General features: G+C 47.4%; 1 protein-coding gene across 1 annotated transcript in view; it reads right to left on the bottom strand.

Annotated features, from left to right (window-relative positions):
* The window catches only part of scmh1 (Scm polycomb group protein homolog 1), a 229,958-nt gene that overhangs the window by 163,793 nt on the left and 43,218 nt on the right, over positions 1-22,947 (bottom strand). The gene's annotated exons all lie outside the window — the stretch shown is intronic.

The following is a 22,947-nucleotide window of genomic DNA, read 5'->3' as shown; positions in this document are numbered from 1 at the left end:
TGAAGGAACGGCCGATATATTTCCCAGTCAGGATGGTGTGTGACTGGGAGGGGAACGTGGAGGTGGTGGTGTTCCCATGCGCCTGCTGCCCTTGTCCTTCTAGGTGGTAGAGGTCGCGGGTTTGGGAGGTGCTGCCGAAGAAGCCTTGGCGAGTTGCTGCAGTGCATCTTGTAGATGGTGCACACTGCAGCCAGGGGGCGCCGGTGGTGGAGGGAGTGAGTGTTGAAGGTGGGGGATGGGGAGCTGATCAAGCGGCTGCTTTGTCCATTTGCACTCATCGACCTCTCTAGTAGAGAGACGATGCATGCTCAGTGCTTACATCGACATAGACCGCCAACCTTTCAGAGACAGCTATATGGCAGAAAGCAAAGCCTGCAGTAGGTAGCATTGTGTGGCTGCATTAGGCCCTCGAGAAACATGGTTCGGATCAACGGTCGACACTAAGGCTGGTACCCTGGTGTGTCACTTGTACCTCAACCAGTTTGAGGAGCACTGAGATAGCAAGACACTTTTTTTTTTATATATAATAAAAGAATGGGGAGAATTGGTACATAGACAATGAAACTCCCCCAGGGGTGGGTTTTACAGGATATTCCAAGATTAAACGTTTTGGGCTAGATTTTGGCCGACCGGGTTTTTGCCGCGATTTGACCATCTGCGGTGGAAACCCAGTCGGCGGGACCGGTTTGCGGCGGTGCTTCCACATACCGCCGGGGAGAGGTGCATCGACATGCAACGACGCAAATTGTGTTTGCGTCACACTTTCGGCTCTCGCCCGACCCATATACTGCACCCAGAATACTGACAGGGTCAAACCTGTTGGTGCAGCCCTGCAGCAGCAGTAAGTATCAAGACCTGCAAAAAGGTAAGTTAAAGTTTTTAATGTTTTAATTATTTTGCAGCGATTTAGTAGGTAAGGGATTTTTGAATGTTTTTCTTTGGTTTTTTGCAATTGTGTGTGTTTGTTTTCCCCCCTCTCAAATCCTCACTCACAGCGCTGCCGGCCTGGGACTAAAGTTGCCGAAACTCGCGGTATGTGCCGCGAATTGTCACGCAATGCCGATTTTACCGAGTAAAGGCCGAAAGTTAGGTCTGAAAACTGTAGCGCAGTGAAAGCGGTAATTTTGACGTTAAAACCCGAAAAATCAGCCCATTGAATTCCTGACAATACAATCTGTGCTATCACCTGTTGCCTTAAACTTATTATAGAATCATAGAATAGTACAGCACAGGAGGCCATTCGCCAATTCAGGTCTGCACCTTACAACAGTCTAAGTAATTGGCAAAAACAAGTCATTTGATATTTGTACCACCGGAAATGTAGAAAAGGGCTACATTGTACGACATTCCATAGAAGGAGTGCAACAAAGGTTCACCAGATTGATTCCTGGGATGGGGGGGATTGTCCTATGAGGAGAGATTGAGTAGACTAGGCCGATATTCTCTAGTGTTTAGAAGAATGAGAGGTGATCTCATCGAAACATACAACATTCGTACAGGGATTTACAGGGTAGATGCAGGGAGGATGTTTCCCCCGGGCTGGGGAGTCTAGAACCAGGGGTCACAGTCTCAGGATAAGGGGTCGGCCATTTAGGACTAAGATGAGGAGAAATTTCTTCACTCAGAGGGTGGTGAATCTTTGGAATTCACTACACAGAGGGCTGTGGAGGCTCAATTGTTGAGTATATTCAAGGCTGAGATCAATAGATTTTTGGATTACGAGGGGGCTTGACAAGGTGGATGCAGAGAAGATGTTTCCACTGATGGGGGAGACTAGAACTAGGGGGCATAATCTTAGAATAAGGGGCCGCCCATTTAAAACTGAGGTAAGGAGGAATTTCTTCTCTGAGGGTTGTAAATCTGTGGAATTCGCTGCCTCAGAGAGCTGTGGAAGCTGGGTCATTGAATAAATTTAAGACAGAAATAGACAGTTTCTTAACTGATGAGGGAATAAGGGGTTATGAGGAGCAGGCGGGGAAGTGGAGCTAAGTTCATGATCAGATCAGCCATAATCTTATTGAATGGCGGAGCAGGCTCGAGGGGCTGTATGGCTGACTCCTGCTCCTATTTCTTATGTTCTTATGCAAGATACCAGAGTTGTGTATACATGTACACGTAGGATTAGGATTTGGTTTCATCTCATCGGATTAAAACTTTTAGTTTATTTTTATTTAATGAAATGGGTTTCAGGGTTTGCTTTGTCAGGGTACAATTTAGCTGACTTTAGATGTTTGCTGAAAGGACAAGATGTATAGCATTAGTGTGTCTTCATGGCCACATTGGCAAACAGTTAGCCTGGGCGGTTTTGAGTTAAGACATGAAATAATGGGAGAACCGGATACAATCTGTTGCCATTGACTGTTTTGCAGGAAATACACCCTTTGTGGGGAGGGAGGAGGGAGAGGGCCTTGTCCACAATAACACTCGTCCTGCCATAATGGATCAGCAATGAGAGTGTTTCGTGAGAAACAGAGTATAAAGATCTCAAACTTTTCTCAAAAGTTGTAGAGAAAAATCAGGGTTAGCAAGGAACAACGACGAAGGTTACGTCTCTACCCGGGGGAAGAACACATATTGTCTATTTCTCGCCATGTTTACTACTTAACGGTAAGTGTGTGTGTCTGGACTTGGTCGAATACCAACGGATTTTTGTTGCATGAACATTTGGAATCAGGTTATCTCCAATCAGCATCTAGTCATTTATACGGTACTAGCAGAGGGCCACAAAGCATTTGCTGCAAATTAGTATCTTTATTGCAACAATACTTATTTAGATTATCATCTTCTTCATCTCTAGAATCAATGCTGATGCCCTCTTCCCTTTCTCCCTCCATCTCACTCTCACCCTCCATCTCTCTCTCTCCCACCCTCCGTCCCTCTCACTCTCCCTCCATCTCACACTCTCACCCACTCGCTCTCCCTCCCATCCTCCGTCGCCCTCTCTCCCACCATCTCTCTTCCCCCCCCCCCCTCCTTCTCCTGCCCCACCATGCCCATTGGCCCCGCCCCAACCACTGTCACATCCTCAAAGACACATCACTCCCAGCCCTGATTGGTTGAGAGGCCAGGCGGGCCCTGCAACTCGCACTCAGTCCCGACCACGTGCTACCCGCCCCCGCCCAGACAAAGGACAGACAAAAAACTTATAACCGATTTATTCTGCAACTTGTGTGGTTCTTATTCAGAAAGAGGAATACTTTTCACGTTGTTGCCCCAACCAACATCATCTCTCCTCCTCTCTTCATGGGGCAAACTCATGCTGGGGTTCAGTCAGTCCGATAGGTACCAGCTGAGAGCATTTCAACCCCCACCTCCCCCCCCCCAAATCCAAGTCTGAGCCTAGATGGTGAGTCTTGGCAATTTATATATATATATTATAAACACATATACCTTTTGAGGCGTGACTGGTACTGTGACCAAGACTGGGGAACTCTCACTAACTCAGTACCAGTGAGACTAAATGAAACAAACATTTCAATGGTAATCCCAGTCGAGGTCATCCAACTCATTATCAGTAACTTGCATTTATATAGCGCCTTTAACCTAGTAAAGCATCCCAAGGAGCTTCACAGCAGCCTGACCAATCAAAATGTTGACACCGAGCCATATAAGGAGACATTCGGACAGATGATCAGAAGCTTGGTCAAGGAGGTAGGTTTTAAGGAACAAGGGGGAAAGGGGGAAAAAGAGGTAAAGAGGTTTAGGGAGGGAGTTCCAGAGCTTGGGGCCCAGGCAACTGAAGGCACGGCCACCAATGGTGGAGCGATTATAATCTGGGGTGCTCAAGAGGCCAGAATTGGGGGAGTGCAGACATCTCGGGGGGGGTTGCGGGACTGGAGGAGGTTACAGAGATAGGGAGGGGCGAGGGCCAGGGAGGGATTTGAAAACAGACTCTAGATCAAAACTAGAATGTCCTGCTGTGTACAGTTCTATTCCACACCGAGCGGTAATTTTACTGACTGAGCCACTGGGGACACATTCATTCTAAATCTTCCCGTCAAATATATTGCTTCTACAAATTTGATCTAAAATATATGTTATAGTAAAATGAAATATTCTCAATTTTAGTTGAATCTGAACAAAAAGAAAACTTGTGTTTATATGCACAGAACTACTGTGTATCCGGAAGGAATCAAACAGTTTTGATGCCTTTCCATGGAGATAGTATTATCTGCCAGATTGAAATCACATTGTTTAAATTCTGGCTAGGTACAGTCCCAACAGATTACTAGCATGCCATCTAGCTGGTTTAAATTTCCAGCTCCGTGACAATCTGGCACTAAGAAAGAGTCGTTGATGTCCGCCCTCGCTGATAGTAGGCTCCCGAGGTATGGAAAATGGCGCGTTTGATGTCTGCCCTCGCTGATAGTAGGCTCCCGAGGTATGGAAAATGCCGCGTTTGATGACTGCCAATACTGTGTGGCGGGGTCAGGTTGGTGGAGGACCTTTGTTTTACGGATGTTTAGCGTAAGGTCCATGCTTTTGTATGCCTCAGTGAAGGTGTTGACGATGGCTTGAAGTTCAGCCTCTGAATGTGCGCAGACGCAAGCGTCGTTGATGACAGGGGATGGGACGACCTTGGATCGAGCCCGGAGGCAACGGAGGAATCCTTGCCACTGGACCAAGGACCTTGCTCTGCTAAGCCCGTGTTGTTGCCGATGTGCAATGGCCACCTCACATTAAAAGGCATCTTCCACCCCTACCAACAGCAATGTAACAATGACCAGATAATCTGTTTTTTTGTGTTATGTTGATTGAGGGATAAATATCGGCCTCAGGACACCGGGGATAACATCCCAGCTTTTAAAAATATAATGCCATGGGATCTTTTACGTCCACTTCAGAGCAGCCGGGGCCTCGGTTTAACGTCTCAGCTAAACGATCTCGCGATCGGCACGTTCCTCCAACTCTGGACTCTCGTGCCTCTGCCCACTTCCTCTGGCACACCCTTCCAAGCTCTGGAATTCATTCCCTCAACCCCTCCTCTTTTCCGTTAAAATCTTGTTCAAAGCTACCTCTTTCACCAAGCTACCTGTCATCCCGCCCAAGTATCTCGTTTGGCTCGGTGTCAATGTTTGGCTGATTTCACTGCGGGGAAGCGTCTCGGGATATTTTACTATACTGAAGGCGCTCTATGAATGCAAGTTGTTGTATCAACAATAACACCCTCTCACACAAATAAATAATAGTGCAAACATGAAACTATCTGTATTCGATGTTCTGTAACACTACACTGGTGGTGTTGACAAGTTTATTTTTAAATTTAATCAGGTTTGCATGGCCAACCAATTTTACCTGCTTACCGCGTATACACGTAAACATTCATGTTCATATGCACTTTGGGAATTCAAGCATTTCAATTCTGAGCCACTTTCAATTATTCAAAACCAGCTCTCCTAGCAAGACAATCACATTAAAATCATAAAGATTTGCTGAAGCGTGCAGAGAATCTTAGCTCAGGAATAGAACATTGCTCAAGTTCCTCAGAGAAAAACCCCTATACAGGAAAATCCAGGCTGACACTCCCAGTGTAGTACTGAGGGAGCGCCGCACTGTCGGAGGGGCAGTGCTGAGGGAGCGCCGCACTGTCGGAGGGGCAGTGCTGAGGGAGCGCCGCACTGTCGGAGGGGCAGTGCTGAGGGAGCGCCGCACTGTCGGAGGGGCAGTGCTGAGGGAGCGCCGCACTGTCGGAGGGGCAGTGCTGAGGGAGCGCCGCACTGTCGGAGGGGCAGTGCTGAGGGAGCGCCGCACTGTCGGAGGGGCAGTACTGAGGGAGCGCCGCACTGTCGGAGGGGCAGTGCTGAGGGAGCGCCGCACTGTCGGAGGGGCAGTGCTGAGGGAGCGCCGCACTGTCGGAGGGGCAGTGCTGAGGGAGCGCCGCACTGTCGGAGGGGCAGTGCTGAGGGAGCGCCGCACTGTCGGAGGGGCAGTACTGAGGGAGCGCCGCACTGTCGGAGGGGCAGTACTGAGGGAGTGCCACACTGTCGGAGGGGCAGTACTGAGGGAGCGCCGCACTGTCGGAGGGGCAGTGCTGAGGGAGTGCCGCACTGTCGGAGGTGCTGTCTTTCAGATGAGATGTTAAACCGAGGCCCCGTCTGCTCTCTCAGGTGGATGTAAAAAATCCCAGGCACTATTTTGAAGAAGAGCAGGGGAGTTATCCCCGGTGTCCTGAGGCCAATATTTATCCCTCAATCAACACAACAAAAAAATATCAGATTAATTGGTCATTATCACATAGCTGTTTGTGGGAGCTTGCTGTGCACCAATTGGCTGTCACGTTTCCTACATTACAACAGTGACTACACTCCAAAAGTACTTCATTGGCTGTAAAGTGCTTTGAGACGTCCGGTAGTTGTGAAAGGCGCTATAGAAATGCAAGTTTTGCTCTCTGTGTCTCTATACATTTTCTCAGACCCCTGGAGCTACAGATCAGCACAAGGTGAAAGAGCAAAATGAGATGATTAAAACCGAAGAGAAAGATGGAGCCAAGCCCCAATCAGCTCTTGGCGAATTTAAAATATTTCAGAAAGCATTGTGGACTCGGTGATTTCTAACCGTCGCTTTATACACTGGGCTTCCAGCTTGGACGACAGCTACAACAAAGAGCACCTTCTAACTGCTCTGCACAGACAGGTTTACATTAAAACGCTCCAATAACTAGTTGCCAATCCAAATGTTTTCCTCCCCATTTAATGCCAGTCATCGCAGAGGCCAGCAGTGAACGGTGTTGAATGGAAGGTCTTATTTCATCAGGCATTTCAAACACGTCGAGTCCATTCTGTGACAAAACGGCTAATGTCAGGCGGCAAATTCTGACCAGAAATAGAAGCAGCTCTCAAAAGCCTTCCTGGGAAAAGTTGCCAAACGAGAAGGTTCTACAAATCCAAAATGGTCAAAACACGGACAGACTGAAGGAGGCAAGGATGTCCCAAAGTTGTGTGGAGCACGACGATCCAAATTCACCCCCCTCTAAAATAGCACTTTGTAGAATGTATCTGCGCTGTATCGAGGTTTGTGTGTTATTTTATATTTTGATGAATCCCCGATATCCTACTGGATAAAGACACCACCCAGCGCAGCTCTAAGCCTGGTCCAACTTGTTCATGCAGTGTGGAATTAACAGCTCGGCTGGAGCACGACAATTTGCCTCAGTGCCCAGGGTCTTGGGGTGGTGGGGGGGTGGGGTAGTGGTGAGGTGATGGGGGGTGGGGGGCTGGTAGAAGCAGAGGGGACAGAGTGATGGTTCCCACTGCTGGTACCAAGAAAGTGAATGCGACCCCGAGCTCAGTCGCGTCTGGTATTAGCCCAGTCTGGCAATGCTGGTGATGCTCGGACTTCAGACGGAGATTTTTACTGACTGTAGAAGGGCGATGTCCAAATCCCTCCCCCACATTCCTTCTTCACCGCTGGCAGCATCTTCAACATCTGTGTCGATCAGGCAGCAACAACCTATATTTATATAGCGCCTTTAACGTAGTAAAACATTCCAAGGTGCTTCACATTTGCGTTATCAAACAAAATTTGACACCAAGCCACACAAGGAGAAATTAGGGCAAATGCTTGGTCAAAGGGATTTAAGGAGCGTCTTGGAGGAAAGACAGGTAGAGAGGCAGAGAGGTTTAGGGAGGGAGTTCCAGAGCTTGGGGCCCAGGCAACAGAAGGCACGGCCACCAATGGTGGAGCGATTATAATCAGGGATGGTCAGGAGGGCAGAATCTTGGGGGGTGGGGCTGGAGGAGATTACAGAGATAGGGAGGGGCGAGGCCGTGGAGAGATTTGTAAACAAGGATGAGAATTCTGAAATCGAGGCGTTTGCTCAACGAGCAAGGCTGCAACGTGTCCATGCCTACACTTGGTGTCCTGATACACATTGGCCACTTTGATGAAGTACCCCAGCAAGCGTCAGTACCTCAAATAGAACGGATGGGGAAGGAAGCAGAGAAGAAAAAGGAAAAAAAGATAACCAACATATTTTGTTACTAATTCATGGCCAACCTCCGCTGAAAATACTCCACAGATTGACTCTGTGTACAGAGCATATGTTTGCATGAATGATGTCATGTAAGAGCGGTGAGCAATGTGACAGCTCTGGGAGTGTGCCTGGCACTCGAGGCAGTGTTTGCAGTGTCGAGCCCAAGCTTATTGCTTGCTTTCCCTACATATGTCCACAACCAACATCCCCGTGGTCCCTTGCCCAACGTCAGGTGATTACGCTATATAAATTAGCTCTTGGAGGTCATTGTGCAAACGTAGCCTGACGGAAATGGACACACAGCACACGGTAACTGCTAAACACTGCGGAGCAGAGGTAAGGGACTGACCCCTCTTGCTCCGATTCCACGCGAAGGGTTTGGAGAGGCTACAGAAGCAATTTACTAGAACGGTTCTAGGGATGAGGGATTACTGTTATGCAGCGGGACGAGAGAAGCTGGGGTTGTCAAAAAAGGTCTTCAAAATCATGAAGGATTTAGACAGAGTAAATGAAGAGAAACTGTTCCCCATGGCTGAAGGGTCAACAACCAGAGGGTATAGATTTAAGGTGATCTGCAAAAGATCCAGAGATGACACAAAGAAAAACATTTTTACGCAACGAGCAGTTAGGATTTGGAATGCACTGCCTGATGGGGTGGTGGAAAGTAGTCGCTTTCAAAAGGGAACTGGATAAATACTTGGAGAAGATAAAATGGCAGGGATCCAGGGAAAGAGCGGGGGACTGGGACTGGCTGGAGCCGCTGCAGATTCGATGGGCCGAATGGCCCCCTCCTGTGCTGTACTGTTTGACGATTCACTTCTGCCCACAAGGTGACTGTCAGATCGGAGCAGATCTCCATCATCGCAGCCCAGAAGATCCCCGGGAGCAGTTTACAAATGGAACTTCCATACAGAGTCCACAAATCCAATCACTCGATATCCCCTGCACTGCACTAAGCTCACGGAGGATCACAGCAGTTTACACTCTTCAGGTTCCCTCAACAAAGTACACTCAACCATCACTCAATCTCCAGCAAATTCCTCAGAGCTGCAACTTATTTGTGCCAAAGAAAGACTTGCATTTATATAGCGCCTTTCACGACCACCAGACGTCTCAAATTTGCTTTACAGCCAATGAAGTACTTTTTGGAGTGTAGTCACAGTTATAATGTGGGAAACGCGGCATCCATTCATACACAGCAAGCACCCACACACAGTACTGTGATAATGACTGGATAATCTATTGGCCAGGACGGTGAGGAGAACTCCTCTGCTGATCTTCCAATTGTCCGTGGGATCTTTTACATCCACCAGAGAGAGGGAGGACAGAGTCTCAGTTTAACCTCGTATCCAAAAGACGGCACCTCCGACAATGCAGCACTCCGTTAGTACTGCACTCAAATGTCAGCCTAGATTTTTGGGCTCAAGTCTCTGGAATGGGGCTTGAACCCACAACCGTGGGAGGTGAGCGCGCTGCCCACTGAGCCACAACGGACAGATTAAAGACCCCATGATACTATTTAAAGAGGAGCAAAGTGCCCCCCCCCCCCCGTGTCTTAACTAACATTCCTCCCTCAACTGATGCATTCAAGATATTAACTGGTCATTCATCCTGTCACGGTTTGTACAATGACTGCCAGATTCAACCTCAGAACACTGCACCTCAAAGAAATTCATTGAACATGAATTATAAATGGCCCGATTTTGAAATGTGCCGCAAGACTCTGGTGTCCATGTACACAAATCCTTAAAAGGTGGCAGGGCATGTTGGTTAAAAAAGCACATGGCTTTGTAAATAGAGGCGTAGAATATAAAAGCAGAGAGATGATGATGACACTTTATAAATCACTGGCCATGCCGCAGCTGGAGTTTTGAGGACAATTCTGGGCCCCGCGTTTCAGGAACGATGTAACGGCCTTAGTGAGGGTACAGAGGGGGCGAGGGATTTCAGTTACGAGGAGGTCGCAAAGGTTAGGACTGGTCTCCTTGGAACAAAGAAAGTTGAAGTGACCTAATCGAGGTTTTAAAGATGATGAGAGGCTTTGATAGAGTAAAGAGAGAAAAATTATTCACTCTGCGCAATTTGACGGCCGTGCTTCCTACATCACAACAGGCAACACTTCAAAAAGGACTTCATTGGCTGTAAAGCGCTTTGGGAAGTCCGATGGTTGTAAAAGGCGCTATATAAATGCAAGTCTTTCATTTTTCCTTTCTCTGGCAAGTGGGTCAATAACTAAAGGTCACAGATTCAAAATCATTGACTAAACATCTGGGGGGGGGGGGGGGGGGGGGAGGAGGAATTCTTTCACCCAGTTGTCGGGATCTGGAATGCTCTAATAGAAAAGGCAGTGGAAGTTGGGAAATGGAGTGGGACAGGGACCAGAGAACCAGAAATGTAACATGAGTAGGGACAACAAGCAGAGGACGTAGGCCTCAGCACAACTGCGGTTTCTGGCACGACGGGGCCCAATGGCCTCCTCCGGGGCGGTACGTTTCGACGACATGATTCCAAGTGCTTTGTGACACAATGCACGGCAGTATTCACATTCTGGTCTACCTTTCATTCTGGACAAGGCTAGTCAACACTCAGCCTGGGCTCATACGGGAAAGGACCCGACCCTGCTGCCAAGGGACCGCAAGCAGACTGCTCATGTGGGCTGCTACTTCGTCAGGGGAGCGGGCTCCTTAAAGAAATGTTTAAACGCCGTGAGAGATCGGGAAAAGTGCTGGGAGAGAGCGGGCGGCGCGGAAAAATGCCAGGAAGCCACAACACCTCCGTCTGTTGTGGTCAACGTTATTTTTTTTAATTTGGGACCTGACAGTTAAGAGCATAAGAATGCAAAGTAGGAGTCGGCCATTCGGCCCCTCGAGCCTGCTCTGCCATTCAATAAGATCGTGGCTGATTTGATAATGGACTCAGCTCCACTTCCTTGCCCGCTCCCCATAACCCTTTATTCCCTTAAATCGCTCAAAAATCTGTCTATCGCCACCTTAAATATATTCAATGACCCAGCTTCCACAACTCTCTTGGGCAGAGAATTCCACAGATTTACAACCCTCAGAGAGAAGAAATTTCTCCTCATCTCAGTTTTAAATGGGCAGCCCCTTATTCTGAAACTGTAACCCCTAGTTTTAGTTTCCCCTATGAGTGGAAATATCCTCTCTGCATCCACCTTGTCGAGCCCCCTCATTATCTGATAAGCTTCAATAAGATCACCTCTCAGTCTTCTGAACTCCAAAGTGTACTCAACCTACTCAACCTATCTTCATAAGTCAACCCCTTCATCTCCGGAATCAACCCAGTGAACCTTCTCTGAACAGTCTCCAATGCAAGTATATCCTTCCTTAAATACGGAGACCAAAACTGTACGCAGTACTCCAGGTGTGGCCTCACCAATACCCTGTACAGTTGTAGCAGGACTTCTCTGCTTTTATACTCCATCCCCTTGCAATAAAGGCCAACATTCCATTTGCCTGCCTGATTACTTCTTGTACCTGCATACTAACTTTTTGTGTTTCATGCACAAGGATCTCCAGGTCCCTCTGTACTGCAGCACTTTGCAATTTTTCTCCATTTAAATTATAATTTGCTTTTCTATTATTTCTGCCAAAGTGGATAACCTCACATTTTCCCACATTATACTCCATCTGCCAAATTTTTGCCCACTCACTTCGCCTGTCTATATCCCGGTGCAGATTTTTTGTGTCCTCCTCACACATTGCTTTCCCACCCAACTTTGTTATGCACAGAATGCTTCTGTGCAGCTTCCTGTTCGTTGGCAGGAGTCATTCCGCACGTGAACATGGCCCCTTGGCATCACTAGAGGACTGCCAGTGTCTATGGACCTGTACTCCAGCAGAATTCAGCCTCTTGGAGGAGGGAGACGGGAAGAACATTGGGTGTGGCAGACAATGAGAACAGGAGACTGGGGGATGTAAATCGAAAGAAAATAATTTGCTCAATATAAAATGATACATCTTTGCACAGCTCTCTGGGGCCGAGAATTCCAAACATTCATGACCCTCAGAAGAAATTCCTCCTCATCTCCATTTTAAATGGGCGACCTCTCATTCTGAAACTCTGCCCCCTAGTTCTAGATTTCCCCACCAAGGGAAACATCCTCCCCGCGTCTAGCACAGTGGTTGTGTTACTGGACCAGTAATCCAGCAGTCAGGACTAATGATCCGGAGACGTGAGTTCAAATCCCACCATGGCAGCAGGGGAATTTAAATTCAATTAAATAAATCTGGAATAAAAAGCTAGTGCCAGTAACGGTGACCAGGAAACTACCGGATTGTCATTAAAACCCATCTGGTTCACTAATGTCCTTTAGGGAAGGAAATCTGCCGCCCTTACCCGGTCTGGTCCTTACCTGGTCAGAACCACAGCATTGCCCCCTGAAATGGCCAAGCAAGTTGTACCAAATCGTTACAACAAAGTTAGCATAGTGGGAGCACCTTCACCACACGGACTGCAGCGGTTCAAGGCGGCGGCTCACCACCACCTTCTCAAGGGGCAATTAGGGATGGCCAATAAATGCCGGTCTTGCCAGCGACGCCCACATCCCAGGAATGAATACAATTTTTTTTTAAACTGTTACTGTGTAAATCAATCTGTAAATAATTAAATGAGTCATCTGCTTCAGGAGACAACGTCAAAACCAAGATCCCAATTTAATGAAATGGATTTCCACCAGCTGCTGGTCTCTGTTGTATGTCTGTGATAGTTTGTCACTACAATCTTCCAATAAACAGAAGTGAAGGGATCTTGGCAATGGTACATAGAATATATACCAGCCTCAGCCTTTCAGCGCGTCCCTCGTTGTTACCCTGGCAACCTCAGTTTTTCGGCCTTAAAGCTCCACCCACAGAGCTTAAGGATAATCTGCGACGCGCCAAAATGAAAGGTTACGCCGGCAAAACTTGGAGCTTTTCTTGGCGCAGTCGGCCGCTAAAAAAAAAAAATCGGATGTAACTCTAGAACTGCGCCAAAAATCGGCAATGTGGAAAATTGTCCCCATATTGTGTAGGGGTTGGGGGAAGAGAAGGTAAACATGTTTGAGTTATTCAAAATACAAATAAATCCCACGATGGGAGAGTTAATGTAATGGAGGTGTTTTGTTGGGCCAAATAGTCTTTGTGTATCCCTTTCGAGAGGAAAAGATAAAACGTGCTTTTATATAGCACCTTCCATGTGCTCCGGACTTCAGTCAATGCAATACTTTTAATATATAGTTGGCCTTTGTTGGTAACGGTCAAGGGAAAAATGTTGGCCTCCTGGAGAGCTCCCTGTTGTGCTTCAGATAGCATCAGATCATCATTTAGGTCCACCTCAACAGACCTAGCCTCAGTTTAACATCTCTCGGCTTAACACACATCCCTGAAGGTAGCAGGCCAAGTAGATAAGGTGGTTAAGGTGGTATACAGAATACTTGCTTTTATTATCCAAGGCATAGAATATAAGAGCAGGGAGGTTATGCTTGAACTGTATAAAACACTAGTTAGGCCACAGCTAGAGTACTGCGTGCAGTTCTGGTCACTGCATTACAGGAAAGATGTGATTGCACTAGTGAAGGTACAGAGGAGATTTATGAGGACGTTGCCAGGACTGGAGAATTTTAGCTATGAGGAAAGATTGGATAGGCTAGGATTGTTTTCTTTGGCACAGAGGCTGAGGGGAGACCTTATTGAGGTGTATGAAATTATGAGGGGCCTGGATAGAGTGGATAGGGCGGACCTATTTCCCTTAGCAAAGACGTCAATAGCCAGGGAGCATAGATTTAAAGTAATTGGGGGGGTGGATTAGAGGAGATATGAGGGGAAATGTTTTCACCCAGAGGGTGGTGAGGGGGTCTGGAACTCACTGCCTGAAAGGGTGGTAGAGGCAGAAACCCTCACCACATTTAAAAAGTACTTGGAAGTGCACTTGACGTGCCGTAACCTACAGGGCTACGGACCGAGAGCTGGAAAGTGGGATTAGGCTGGGTAGCTCTTGGTTGGCCGGCATGAACACAATGGGCCGAATGGCCTCCTTCTGTGCCGTAAGTTTCGATGATTCTATGATCTCATCTGCGGCAACACCGCACTTCTTCAGCACTGCGCTGAACTTCAGCCTTGGTCGTGTGCTCAAGTGCCTGGAGTGAGGCTCGGATCCATGAACTTTTGACTCACGGGCAAGAATGCTGCCACTGAGCCAAGTTCACAAATATTGTTATGATTATGGCCCTGAATGAGCCATTGATCGTTCTCCTGGACAGAAATTCTTCAACAAGTACAGATTGAGTCAACGTTTCATTCAGAGTTCGCATTTAAGGAGAACTTCGGGATGACATAAAAAAATGAAAATACAGTCATTGTCTCAATATTTAAATCCATCTTGGCTAGAGGGATTTCTCTGTGTTGTGGGAAAAAAAACGTCCACTGCATTGAAAAGTCCTTCTCAATTCGCTTGCAATATTGCAATGTGTGCGCTGTGCTCAACACTGGCTGCAGGAACTTACACAACATAGGGATTGGGAGCAGGAGTAGGCCACTTGGCCCCTCGAGCCTGCTCCGCCATTCAATAAGCTGATCTTCGACCTCAAAACTCCATCATCCGCAACTCTCACATAACCCTTGATTCCCTGAATATCCAAAAATCTATCGATCTCAGCCTTGAATATACTCAACGACTGAGCCTCCCCAGCCCTCTGGGGCAGAGAATTCCAAAGATTCACCACCCTCTGAGTGAAGAAATTTCTCCTCATCTCAGTCCTAAATGGCCAACCCCTTATTCTGAGTGTCATCATCATTATAGGCAGTCCCTCGGCATCAAGGATGACTTGTTTCCACACTAAAAATGAGTTCTCAGGTAACTGATAAACTCGTTTAAAATGAATTTAAGGTGCCTGTGCAAGGATATTTTTAACATGGGGTGACCGTTGCACACCAGCCACCACACGGGCTTGATGGAGCAAGGTCTTGGTCCAGTGGCAAGGGGGATCCCAGGCGTCTGGAGACCAGGCTCGGCCGCATGTGCCAATACACACACACACACACAAACATACTCCTAGTGTCCTCCTTCCTTCCTCCTGCCCACAGGGCCCGTGCCCCGTAGTTCTATACTCTCCAGCCAGGGGGCACACAGCCTCTCTGCATCTACCCTGTCAAGCTCTATATATTGGCCCTGAAATCCCGGCCTCCCCGGGGCATGTACGGACCCGGGAAGGCATCGCAAAAGGCGGTTTTCAGCACACAAATGCGCTTGCTCTGAAAACTGGCTTTTCTGATTCGTCAAGCTCGATAGATCCTCCATATCTCGGGAACGAGGACATTCGCACGGGCAAGACTATGGGATTTACCCATATCTTGCCCGGCAAATGTCCTCAAAACTCGTGTGCCTGATAAAAGCAGGCACATATGCCTGTAAAAGTAGGCTGAGAGTTTTAAAACACACTTAAGGCATAAAAAATAAAATTTTAAAAACGCATTTTATTTTTAAAAACCCTGACCACATTAAATTTATTTTAAAGCATAATTTAAAAAATGTTTTCTTAAAAATCGGTATATATATTTTTAATAATACATAAATAACTTTAATTTAACTTAATGTTAAATATGTAGTGTATTTTTTATTAATGTTTTGTGTTGGTGGGGGTTCTCATTCATAATAATGGGAAGTCCAACTTACGGAGTTCCCATTATGATGAATGAGAACATACTTTACCCGATTGGCTGCCCAGGGCCATGTGACTGCAGCTCCAGGCCTGTGCACGTCCTGACGTGCATGCGCTGCGACGCGCAGTCAGTGGAGGTCTCAGGACCGGGAACTCGCGTGGGTGCAGCAGGAACACGTCTGTGAGAAGGAGACAGCGGGATTTCTGGGCCCTTATGTGGTTACCTGGCTCACCACACCTGTGCTGGTTCGAGTTCCGCCATGGGAGCAACAAGCTCTAATCATGTCCTCGGGGCCTTGCCCCAAATCCTGCACATTCTTTTAAAAGGGAATTTGTCAAGTATTTGAAAGTGATAGTTCTGCCTCAATGGCCATTGTGTGGTAAAACATTCCACGTCTAATATCCCTCTGGGAAAAAAACTAATCTTTTAATGTCTCACTTTGGTCTTTGGGTGACAACCCTTAGTAGATGAATACTTTGGCATACATTCATTCTTAAAATATCTGATTAAGTGACTCAAAGTTCAAGGAAGCAGAATAAATTAATATGCTAAATCAGATTAAAAAGGATTACTTTTTTTTTTAAATGTACACTAGGTACCTTGTCTTTAACGGCAGAATATACTGACTGTACGTCTCATAATTGTATTCATCACTAGCGCAGATTAGTTTGCTTGTAAACAGGCATGGCATCACTTAATCAAGTAGCTAATCAATTTTCTGGCCTGTATTTGAACAGCGTAACTAACCCAGGTCAGTCAGGCCCCAGAGACTGCCTGCAGCACCAGCAATCTATAATGGAAGGCCATTATATCCGCAGCAGATAGGAACAGCTGACCCTAACTGGACCAAACGGCACATCTGTAACCCCACCTCCCCCCTCCGCTCAATCCCTCCAATCGACTCTCCAAAGATCCACAATAAACGCAAATGCTGGCCTGTACCTTCGAACAATGGCACTGACGTTTTTCAGTCCCTTTCAGCTTTCGAGCTGGGGCGATGTAGGTTGAAACAGAAGGTCACAAGAAATGCCACACAGTCATTCTAAGATCTTAATCTATTCAACGGACAAACTACTGAGTAATGTTCAATTGATAAACCTCAACTCTGTCACCATTGCCTTGAAAGAACTCCCTAGAAGTCCTTATTCAGAGCACATTGTTCTAATTTATTATTAGGTCTCAATTCTGTTTTTATTCAGCCGTGGCTCAGTGGGCAGCATTCTCTCTCGCCCCGAATCAGAAGGTTGTGGGTTCAAGCCCCACACCAGAGACTTGAGCACAGGTCTGCTCTCCCAGGTGGACGTAAAAGATCTCATGGCACTATTCAAAGAAGAGCAGGGGAGTTCTCCCCGGTGTCCTGGACAATATTTATCCCTCAATCAAAATCACTAAAACAGATTATCTGGTCATTATCACACTGCTGTTTGTGGGAGCTTGCTGTGCGTAAATTGGCTGCCACGTTTCCCACATCACAACAGTGACTACACTCCGAAAGTACTTCATTGGCTGTAAAGCGCTTTGGGACGTCTGGTGGTCGTGAAAAGCGCTATATAAATGCAAATTGCTTTTTTCATGCAGGCATCGCCCACCAATACAGATCGGAGGTTTCAGTTGCACTGTCCTTGATATACAAGGATGATTATGCCTCGATTAATAATTGTGCAGGATTGCAGAAAAACACCATTCAGCTACATTAGTAACAGACATCAGAAAAGCCCAAACAGCTAAAATTGTCAGAATCCCACACAGTAATGGGTTTTGAATTAATTCATTGGTGAAAATCGCTGGTTGGAATTATATTCTGTGTCACTGCTGGATCCACTGGATGGGAAAGTGTAACTGAACTCACATCCTTTAAAGAGAAAAAGACTGACATTTATATAGCGCCTTTCATGACCACCGGATATCCCAAAGCACTTTACAGACAATGAAGTACTTTTGGAGTGTAGTCACTGTTGTAATGTAGGAAACACAGCAGCAAATTTGCGCACAGCAAGCTCCCACACACAGCAATGTGATAATGACCAGATAATCTGTTTTAGTGATGTTGATTGAGGGATAAATATTGGCCCCAGGACACCGGGGAGAACTCCCCTGCTCTTCTTCAAAATAGTGCCATGGGATCTTTTACATCCACCAGAGAGAGCAGGCGGTTTAACGCCTCATCCGAAAGACGGCACCTCCGACAGTGCAGCACTCCCTCAGCACTGCACTGGGAGTGTCAGCCTAGATTTATGTGCTCAAGTCCCTGGAGTGAGATCGGAGGAGACACGATCAACTTCATACACTTGGGGTATAGTTCATACACTTACGGTATGGCATTATACAACATTAGAATTAAACATTATTGCATATTTTATGTCAAATAACTGACTGGAGTAAGTGGTTTGGAGTCCAGGGGAAATCAAGGGATATGGGGATCAGGCGGGAAAGTGGAGTTGAGGTCGATGATCAGCCGTGATCTTATTGAATGGCGGAGCAGGCTCGAAGGGCCGAATGGCCGACTCCTGCTCCTAATTCTTACAAGGCCTCATGGTTACACAAATCACACAATGGGAATGTTGAATGTGATCACTTTTTAAGTTTGCTTGCTGACTCTGCAAGCTTGAATATGGTGCCGATTGCGATTATACCTCTTTAGGAAGACAGACTTGAGCCAGGTTGCCCAGGTCATAAGAACATAAATAGAAGCAGGAGTCGGCCATTCGGCCCCTCGAGCCTGCTCCGCCATTCAATAAGATAATGACTGATCCGATCATGGACTCAGCTCCACTTCCCCGCCCGCGCCCCATAACCCTTTATTCCCTTATCGCTCAAACTTCTGGCCATCTCTGCCTTAAATATATTCAATGACCCAGCTGCCACAGCTCACTGGGGCAGAGAATTCCACAGATTTACAACCCTCAGAGAAGAAATTCCTCCTCCTCTCAGTTTTGAATGGGCGACCCCTTATTCCGAAACTATGCCCCAGAGTTCGAGATTCTCCCATGAGGGGAAACATCCTCTCTGCATCTACCCTGGGAGACTACCTCAGGCAGACTAATCTATCAGTTCACATTGACGGCCAGTTCCAGACCAGAAAAGGCATTTTGAAAACTAGCCTGTTTGAGCGAGAATGGTACATTATTGTCGGGCCTATTGGTGTGCAGCAGCAGTTTTCAAACTTATCTGCGTGGAAGAAATGTCGGCAAATATTGGCAAGGTTCCAGGGCGGTTCGGATATAACTGTTGGAAGAAAGAGTCAGTTATCTGAAGCTAAGCAATGCAAGCAGAGCAGTTAATGCTTTCATTGGTATACAACAGAAATAATGTGCTAGTCAGTCATCAATACAGGAGGGAATAAAAAACACATAACTCGGTTTATAGGCAACACCACCACATTGCACATCACGCAGTGTTGGCTTCCTGACCCCAATTTCAAAAAAACGTATGATTTACAGTGACCAAAAGTAAATTCCATTCTTATTGCATGGGATTCCACGATCTTTACTGGGCTTTGGGGAATTGCTACACAATCTCATCCAATTTTTCAGCCTTTTGTTCATCTCCCCCCCTCCCCCCCTTTGCCCTGGCTGGCAGCCACGTAGATCACACACTCTGAAGTCGCCCGAAACAGTGTCAGCCGTGGCTCAGTGGGCAGCACATAGAAACATAGAAAGTAGGTGCAGAAGTAGGCCATTCGGCCCCTCGAGCCCGCACCACCACCCAAGATGATCATGGCACACTCATCGGAGTCAGAAACATAGAAACATAGAAAATAGGTGCAGGAGTAGGCCATTCAAGCCTGCACCGCCATTCAATGAGTTCAGGGCTGAACATGAAACTTTAGTACCCGCTTCCTGTTTTCTCACCATACCCCTTGATCCCCCGAGTAGTAAGGACTTCATCTAACTCCCTTTTGAATATATTTAGTGAATTGGCCTCAACTACTTTCTGTGGTAGAGAATTCCACAGGTTCACCACTCTCTGGGTGAAGAAGTTTCTCCTCATCTCGGTCCTAAATGGCTTACCCCTTATCCTTAGACTGTGACCCCTGGTTCTGGACTTCCCCAACATTGGAAACATTCTTCCTGCATCTAACCTGTCTAAACCCGTCAGAATTTTAAACGTTTCTATGAGATCCCCTCTCATTCTTCTGAACTCCAGTGAATACAAGCCCAGTTGATCCAGTCTTTCTTGATAGGTCAGTCCCGCCATCCCGGGAATCAGTCTGGTGAATCTTCGCTGCACTCCCTCAATAGCAAGAATGTCCTTCCTCAAGTTAGGAGACCAAAACTGTACACAATACTCCAGGTGTGGCCTCACCAAGGCCCTGTACAACTGTAGCAACACCTCCCTGCCCCTGTACTCAAATCCCCTCGCTATGAAGGCCAACATGCCATTTGCTTTCTTAACCGCCTGCTGTACCTGCATGCCAACCTTCAATGACTGATGTACCATGACACCCAGGTCTCGTTGCACCTCCTCTTTTCCTAATCTGTCACCATTCAGATAATAATCTGTCTCTGTTTTTACCACCAAAGTGGATAACCTCACATTTATCCACATTATACTTCATCTGCCATGCATTTGCCCACTCACCTAACCTATCCAAGTCACTCTGCAGCCTCATAGCATCCTCCTCGCAGCTCACACTGCCACCCAACTTAGTGTCATCCGCAAATTTGGAGATACTACATTTAATCCCCTCGTCTAAATCATTAATGTACAATGTAAACAGCTGTTGTGGGTTCAAGTCCCACTCCAGAGGACTTGAGCACAAAGATCTGGCCAATATTTATCCCTCAATATACATAACAAAAACAGACTCTGGTCATTATCACATTGCTATTTGTGGGAGCTGCTTGTGTGCAAATTGGCTGTCGCGTTTCCCACATAACAAGTGACTGCACTCCAAGAATTACTTAATTGGCTGTAAAGTGCTTTGAAACGTCTGGTAGTCATGAAAGGTGCTGTATAAATGCAAGTCTTTCTTACCATTATAAAATAGTGGTGAAAGCAGTACAGCGTAGGGTACCATAGGCAGCCTACATAGGAGCTGCACTGTCGAGAGCAAGGAATACTCAATGCATTGCAAGCTCAGGGCATGGAAGATGTTGTATTCTAAATCATTTCTGTATTTGTCGTCTGATTAGCACATCACTCTTGTTGTAGCACAAGCACAATTTGTGCAATGGATGGTGGATATCTTCCTCGAACCCTAGCTGCTGCAGATCTGCCAAGAAAACGACACTTTGCAAAGCGGAAATTTGATGTCATGCAACAGAATTGTTGGAAGATATTTGCTCTGGTTCCTCCTGGCCAAGAATGGGAACCCATTCCTCTCCCCCGTCCAAATGTCTGTTTTACTGAGCGCTCAGCTGGACTGCATATGGTCGAGAACATAAAAACATAATTAGGAGCAGGCGTCAGTCATTCGGCCCTCGAGCCTGCTCCGTCATTCAATAAGATCACGGCTGATCTTCTACCTCAACTCCCCTAGACTCCAAAAATCTATCGATCTCAGCCTTGAATATTCTCAATGACTGAGCATCCACAGCCCTCTGGGATAGAGAATTCCAAAGATCCACAACCGAGTGAAGAAATTCCTCCTCAGCTCCATCCTAAATGGCCGACCCCTTATCCTGAGACTGTAACCCCTGGTTAAGCAATAAAAGCACAGCTAATGCAGGGGTGGGGAAGGAGAGGGAAGAGGAGAGGGGAGAGGAGAGGAGAGAGGGGAGAGGGGAGAGGGGAGAGGAGAGGAGAGGAGGGGAGAGGGGAGAGGGGAGAGGAGAGGAGAGGGGAGAGGAGAGGGGAGAGGAGAGGAGAGGAGAGGGGAGAGGAGAGGAGAGGGGAGAGGAGAGGAGAGGGGAGAGGGAAAGAGAGAGGAGAGGGAAAGAGAGAGGAGAGGGAAAGAGAGGGGAGAGGGAAAGAGAGAGGAGAGGGAAAGAGAGAGGAGAGGGAAAGAGAGAGGAGAGGGAAAGAGAGAGGAGAGGGAAAGAGAGAGGAGAGGGAAAGAGAGAGGAGAGGGAAAGAGAGAGGAGAGGGAAAGAGAGAGGAGAGGGAAAGAGAGAGGAGAGGGAAAGAGAGAGGAGAGGGAAAGAGAGAGGAGAGGGAAAGAGAGAGGAGAGGGAAAGAGAGAGGAGAGGGAAAGAGAGAGGAGAGGGAAAGAGAGAGGAGAGGGAAAGAGAGAGGAGAGGGAAAGAGAGAGGAGAGGGAAAGAGAGAGGAGAGGGAAAGAGAGAGGAGAGGGAAAGAGAGAGGAGAGGGAAAGAGAGAGGAGAGGGAAAGAGAGAGGAGAGGGAAAGAGAGAGGAGAGGGAAAGAGAGAGGAGAGGGAAAGAGAGAGGAGAGGGAAAGAGAGAGGAGAGGGAAAGAGAGAGGAGAGGGAAAGAGAGAGGAGAGGGAAAGAGGGAGGAGAGGGAAAGAGAGAGGAGAGGGAAAGAGAGAGGAGAGGGAAAGAGAGAGGAGAGGGAAAGAGAGAGGAGAGGGAAAGAGAGAGGAGAGGGAAAGAGAGAGGAGAGGGAAAGAGAGAGGAGAGGGAAAGAGAGAGGAGAGGGAAAGAGAGAGGAGAGGGAAAGAGAGAGGAGAGGGAAAGAGAGAGGAGAGGGAAAGAGAGAGGAGAGGGAAAGAGAGAGGAGAGGGAAAGAGAGAGGAGAGGGAAAGAGAGAGGAGAGGGAAAGAGAGAGGAGAGGGAAAGAGAGAGGAGAGGGAAAGAGAGAGGAGAGGGAAAGAGAGAGGAGAGGGAAAGAGAGAGGAGAGGGAAAGAGAGAGGAGAGGGAAAGAGAGGAGAGGGGAAAGAGAGAGGAGAGGGAAAGAGAGAGGAGAGGGAAAGAGAGAGGAGAGGGAAAGAGAGAGGAGAGGGAAAGAGAGAGAGAGGGAAAGAGAGAAGAGAGGAGAGGGAAAGAGAGAGGAGAGGGAAAGAGAGAGGAGAGGGAAAGAGAGAGGAGAGGGAAGAGAGAGGAGAGGGAAAGAGAGGAGAGGGAAAGAGAGAGGAGAGGGAAAGAGAGAGGAGAGGGAAAGAGAGAGGAGAGGGAAAGAGAGAGGAGAGGGAAAGAGAGAGGAGAGGGAAAGAGAGAGGAGAGGGAAAGAGAGAGGAGAGGGAAAGAGAGAGGAGAGGGAAAGAGAGAGGAGAGGGAAGAGAGGAGGAGGGAAAGAGAGAGGAGAGGGAAAGAGAGAGGAGAGGGAAAGAGAGAGAGAGGGAAAGAGAGAGGAGAGGGAAAGAGAGAGGAGAGGGAAAGAGAGAGGAGAGGGAAGAGAGAGGAGAGGGAAAGAGAGAGGAGAGGGAAAGAGAGAGGAGAGGGAAAGAGAGAGGAGAGGGAAAGAGAGAGGAGAGGGAA

Source organism: Pristiophorus japonicus, chromosome 14 (assembly GCF_044704955.1).
Source record: "Pristiophorus japonicus isolate sPriJap1 chromosome 14, sPriJap1.hap1, whole genome shotgun sequence".
In the NCBI taxonomy this organism is placed as follows: Eukaryota; Metazoa; Chordata; class Chondrichthyes; family Pristiophoridae; genus Pristiophorus; species Pristiophorus japonicus.
The sequence above is the reverse complement of the archived record's forward strand: the minus strand, read 5'-3'. Positions and strand labels throughout refer to the sequence as shown.